We start from the raw sequence: 5,962 nt of genomic DNA on the forward strand, positions 1-5,962 counted from the left end.
GCTTTTGCCTCACCTTCCAGTTTTGTACCTGCATTGTTTACCAAGCATACTTCCAAACCATCATGTGTAGTTGATGCTAAAGAGCACTCTTTCACGCAATGGTCGATTATGTCTACCATGCAACAAGAGTCTTTAATGGAAGGACTTTTCATTAGTTTAGCAAGTTCAAATTCAACAGTCTCTTTACCGACATTAAAAGCAAGCTTACCCTTTTTTACATCAATGATGGCTCCTGCAGTAGCGAGAAAAGGTCTTCCTAAAAGAATTGGTACTTGGTTGTCTTCCTCCATCTCCATTACAACAAAATCAGCGGGGATGTATACCTCTCCTACCTTAACGGGGACATCTTCTATGATTCCAGCTGGGTACTTAACAGAACGGTCCGCTAGTTGTAGGGTCATCCTTGTCGATTTAAGTTCCCCTATTCTCAACCTCTCGTAAAGGGATAAAGGCATTAGGCTGACACTGGCTCCTAGATCACACATAGCTTTCTTCACTACTTCTGACCCTATGACACAAGGTATGGAACGTCTGGGTCTTTAAGCTTTGGTGGCAATTTATTTTGGATGATGGCACTGCATTCTTCTGTAAGGTTAACCGTCTCACCTTCCTCAATTTTTCTCTTTTTAGAAAGGATTTCTTTCAAAAATTTAGCATAGGTAGGCATTTGGGTTAAGACTTCGGTGAAAGGCACATCAATGTATATTTTGTTCATCATCTCTATGAACTTTTTAAATTGCTCATCTAGCTTAGATTTGGCAAACCTTTGTGGGAAGGGAATTTTTGGCTTAAAGGGAGGTGGTGTGTTTTCCTCAACTCGTGGTTCCTCTCTTCCTGCCCTAGTTTCCCTAGATGGTGGTTCGCAGATCTCTTTCTCACTGTCATTGGATTTGGTTCTCCTTATGGGGTCTTCGAGTGGCTTGCCACTCCTAAGTGTAACAACATTCATTTTGTTGGGGTGGTCAACCTTATGAACTACTTGGGAGAGCTGAGTTTCAGAAGTTTTGTTGTGAGAGGAGATGGAGTCTATCTTTGTTGTGAGAGTAGCAAGAGAGTTGCTCAAAAGTCTAGTTTGGTCCTTAAGCTCTTGGAGTTGTTCGGATTGTTTAAGAAAATAGTTTTCCATTAAAAGTTCAATGTGAGATTTTTGAACAACTCTTTGGCCATTCTGAAAAAAGTTTAACTGCTCAATACTACTCAATTTGCAATCGATGCTAGAGTGACTAGATAGGCCACATGCTTCACATGGAGGTGAGAAGGTAGGTGTGATAACACAAGTACTCATGCGATCAAGTCTTTGAGATAATGCATTCACCCTGGTAGATAGATAGTCAAAGGAAGAGGTTTCGTCCATACCTGTTTCTTTTTAGAGGGTGAAGGATTGATGATTGCTTTCTCTTCCGTACATTGAAAAAGATTTAGAGCCATGTCCTCAATCAAGGCATAAGCTGTTGTGAAATCTTTGTTCATTAGGGCACCACCTGCAGCTGCATCAACAGTCAATTTAGTGTTAGATGTTAGACCGTTATAAAAGGTGTGGATGATTAACCATTTCTCCAAACCGTGATGGGGACAACGTCTGAGTATTTCTTTAAAACGCTCCCACACATCGAAAAGAGATTCCCCGTTTTTTTGAGTAAATTGGTAAAGCTTTCCCCTAAGTTGGGCGGTTTTTGATGGGGGAAAGAAGCGGCAAAGGAATTCTCGTCTCAGTTGGTCCCATGAGGTGATGGAACCGGGCTTTAAAGAATTGAAAATTGTTGGCCCTATCTTTTAGAGAAAAAGGGAAAAGATGTAGCCTAACGGCTTCTTGGTCGTCTTTGCAAGTTACACTAAGTCTCCAAAAGTTTGAGATATGTAAATTTGGATCTTTAGAGGGTGATCCAGAAAACTGGTTTTGTTGTACCAGAATTAGTAGCGTAGGTTTTATTTTGAAGTTGCTACCTTCAACCGTTGGGTAAACTATAATAGTGCATGGCTCATCTGAAGAAGGGATCGAATACTCCTTAAGAGTGCGTTCCTCAGCCATGTTATCTATTATTTTAATGCTACCCAAGAAGTCAGGTGTAGGAAAAGAAAGAAAGAAGAAGGGAAGAAGAGGGGGAGAAAAAAAGAGTTCTAATCACAAAGAAAGAGTTAATCAAATTAGTTTACTCCCCGGCAGCGGCACCAAAAACATGATGAGATAAAACCGCAAGTGCACGGTCTTACCGAAGTAGTATTTAAAGAGTATCGTTCCAACAGGGAGTAATTTAATTCAATTAACCTTTAGAGATGATTAGAAGAGAAGAGAATTGTAAGTTGGGGGTTTTCAAATGGTTGAAAATTAATATAATAAAGAGAGCCTTGGGATCGTTGGTTTCATCTAAATAACAAGTCCTTCTCAAACCAAAACTATAAGCTTATAATGTTATGTTAGACCTAATTTCTCAAGACAGTTTCTCTTATGTTCCTCTAGCAACCAAGCCTATTTCGCTGACTTGATTACTATTAGATTCTGGTTCCTCTAACAACCAAGCCTATTTCGCTGACTTGATTGTTATTAGTTCCCTTGAAGATCGAAACTATATGTCTCAAAGATTGCAAAGCCTATTTCGCTGACTTTGCAATCCTTGTCTAAATTCACTTGTTCGAATATCAAAGCTCCACTTTCGTTTTATGAATTTATATTTGGAATAATGGATAAACAATTATCAAACCCTCCACTTTCGTTTCCACAGTTTGATAATGGTTGATCCATGTTAAAACGGTGAATTTATATAAGAAATTAGGGTTACATAAGATTAAGGCTTAGAGTTTGGTTTGATTAGGATTATGTCATTTAGACTTATCCAACAATCCCAAGACAAGGAGAAGTCTAATCACTCATGTTCATCGTAGACATGGGGGAGAAGAGAGAAAGCATAAAGGTAAATGACGAGAAAATAAAGGAAAAGAAAAGAAAAGAACTTTAATTAGAAAAGCAATTGTCACTTATTGAATTCCAAGTAATGATGAATATTTGTGATGGATGGCTACTCTATTTATAGCATTTGTTCCACTTAAAATCTAAGCTATTACATTCGGGCTAAAAATAGAGTAGCTTAAAATCTAAGCAAAAGCAGCAAAAATGACACTGGAGGGTGGCACGGCCGTGCCAAGGTTAGCACGGGCCGTGCCAAGCTTCTGGCATGGGGGAGACATATTTTTGTCTCTCAATCTTCATATTTTTGCATCCAATCGGCTCCAAGTCCCTTTCTTTTGCTCCAAGACTCAATCCATCCAATATTCATTCCTGAAATAAAATAAAATGCAATTTAAAGTAAACTATCCTAAAAAGGAAATAATACTAACATAAAATAAAATAAAATCTAAATAAAACTAAACTAAAAAGCATATAAAAGTAAGCAATAAATGACTCATCAGTTCGCAGTGGCGAGCTCTACCCAATGGACTCGCGAGGCGAAGGGGAAAGGCTCGCGTGGCGATTGATGAAGTTCATCACTCGCGAGGCGAGATTCATGGCTCGCCATGGCGAGCGATGAATTTAGGCTCGGACATGATGCACTTTCTACACGAAAATCATCATCTAACAAGGTTCTAAGCCTAATTTCAATCTCATAATTCGTCCTAAACATATTTTTAAGGTTATAGGACGGTTTCTACATCAATCTAACACAGTTTTACCGTTTGATCATCAATTTTAGGGTTTTGACCTAATTCTAAAACTTTTCTAAATCAATCCTAACTTTGTCAATTAATAATCAGAATTACAACAACTAACATTACTGAATTATTAGTCTCACCCTTACCTTGAATGAAGAAAATCGCAGCCCTTCTCTTGGTTCTCTCTAACAACTAAAATTAGGTCTTTATCTTATATAACTCTTCCTATTTCTGATCTTATCTCACTATCCTCCCCCAAACTATCTAAAATATCAAAACAGCCCTCAACTAAATATTTTTATTTTCTTTTCAAATCTTATTTTATTTAACAATAAAATAAGTCTCATAATCTTATCAAATCGTCAAAACACGTCAAATCTTTCAAATCAACTTAAATCTTCTTAATTCAACAAAACTCACATATATATTATAAAGGGTTAATGGTGTTTTACCCCCCTGTAATATAGGTCATTTTTTTTGTTTTTTCCCCTGTAAAATATTTTTTTTTGATTTACCCCCCTGTAAAATATTTTTTTTTTGGAATACCCCCCTAATAGGTCATAAAAAAACAAAAAAATTATGCAAAAAAAAAATAAAGTTTTTTTATGACCTATTAGGGGGGTATTCCAAAAACGAAAGTGGGCGTTACAACTCTCCCCCACTTAAAAGATTTTCGTCCTCGAAAATTTACCTCAAGCAAACAACTCTGGATAAGACTCCAGCATCTTACTTTCAAGCTCCCACGTTAAGCTTTCACCAGTCGCTCCAGCCCAAACGACTCTCACAAGGGATATCTCCTTGCCTCTCAATGTCTTCACTTTACGATCATCAATCCTCACCGGTAAAGTCTCTACCGTAAGGTTGTCTGTGACTTGCACATCATCACTTTGGATCACATGGGATGGATCCGAAACATACTTCCGAAGTTGCGATACATGGAAAACATCGTGCAAATTCGAAAGATGCGGTGATAATCCCACTCGATACGCCACCGTTCCAACTATTTCCGATATCTGATACGGACCAATAAATCTCGGAGTCAACTTCTTTGACTTCAAGGCACGTCCAACACCAGTCACAGGAGTGACTCTCAAAAACACATGGTCTCCTTCCTGAAACTCAAGATCTTTCCTACGCTTATTATGATAACTCTTTTGTCGACTCTGCGACGCCTTCATTTTCTCTTGAATCATCTTAACTTTCTCAGTAGTTTGCTGAACAATCTCGGGTCCTAAGACCACTCTTTCACCTGACTCAAACCAGCACAATGGAGTTCTGCCTCTCCGACCATACAAAGCCTCAAAAGGTGCCATTCCAATACTAAACTGATAACTATTATTATATGTGAACTCGATCAACGGAAGATGATTATCCCAAGTTCCTCCTTGCTCAAGAACACAAACTCTCAACAAATCTTCTAGCGACTGAATTGTCCTTTCCGACTGACCATCTGTCTGCGGATGATACGCCGAACTCAATCTCAACTTCGAACCCAAAGCCTCTTGCAAACTTTTCCAAAATCTAGAAGTAAATCTTAGATCTCTATCTGATACAATGCTCGAAGGAACACCATGCAGCCTCACAATCTCCTTGATATAAATCTCTGCCAACTAGGCAACAGGAAAACCAATATTAATTGGTAGAAAATGAGCCGACTTCGTCAATCTATCAACGGTTACCCAAATTGCGTCATTCCCTCTAGGAGTATTCGGCAAACTCGTCACAAAATCCATGGATATACTATCCCACTTCCATTCTGGCACATCTAAAGATACCTTCATACCAGCAGGTTTCTGATGCTCAATCTTTGACTTCTGACAAACTAAACAGGAATACACAAACTATACCACATCTCGTTTCAAACCAGACCACCAGAAAATCTTCTTTAAATCGTGATACATCTTCGTAGCTCCCGGATGAATACTCAAGCTACTTCTATGACTCTCCTCAAGAATCATTTTCTTCATCTCTGCATCGTCTGGAATGCAAATCCGACCTCGACTTTAAAGTCACCGTCTTCAGTCTGATTACTAGCAACCAACAAGTCTACAAACTTGAAATCAACTTTTTGTGCCTCTTTAATACTCTTCAGAAATTCACTATTAATCTTCAGCATTCCCATTTTCACTTTCTGAGGTGACCATTCACAAACCAAACTCAAATCTCTGAATTGTTCAAGTAACTCGAACTCTCTAACAATCAAAGCGGACATATGCATTGTCTTCCTACTCAAAGCATCTGCAACAACATTGGCTTTACCTGGATGATAATTCAACCCAAAATCATAATCTTTCAGCAACTCTAGCCATCTACGCTG

General features: G+C 38.5%; 1 non-coding gene across 1 annotated transcript; it reads left to right on the forward strand.

Annotated features, from left to right (window-relative positions):
- The first annotated feature begins 1,558 nt into the window (after positions 1–1,558).
- LOC120577792 (small nucleolar RNA R71) lies at positions 1,559–1,665 on the forward strand. The gene has a single exon (XR_005643774.1). It is a non-coding gene; the product is annotated as a small nucleolar RNA R71 (small nucleolar RNA).
- Positions 1,666–5,962: the final 4,297 nt, after the last annotated feature.

The sequence above is a fragment of the Medicago truncatula genome, chromosome 8 (genome assembly GCF_003473485.1).
Source record: "Medicago truncatula cultivar Jemalong A17 chromosome 8, MtrunA17r5.0-ANR, whole genome shotgun sequence".
Classification (NCBI taxonomy): domain Eukaryota; kingdom Viridiplantae; phylum Streptophyta; class Magnoliopsida; order Fabales; family Fabaceae; genus Medicago; species Medicago truncatula.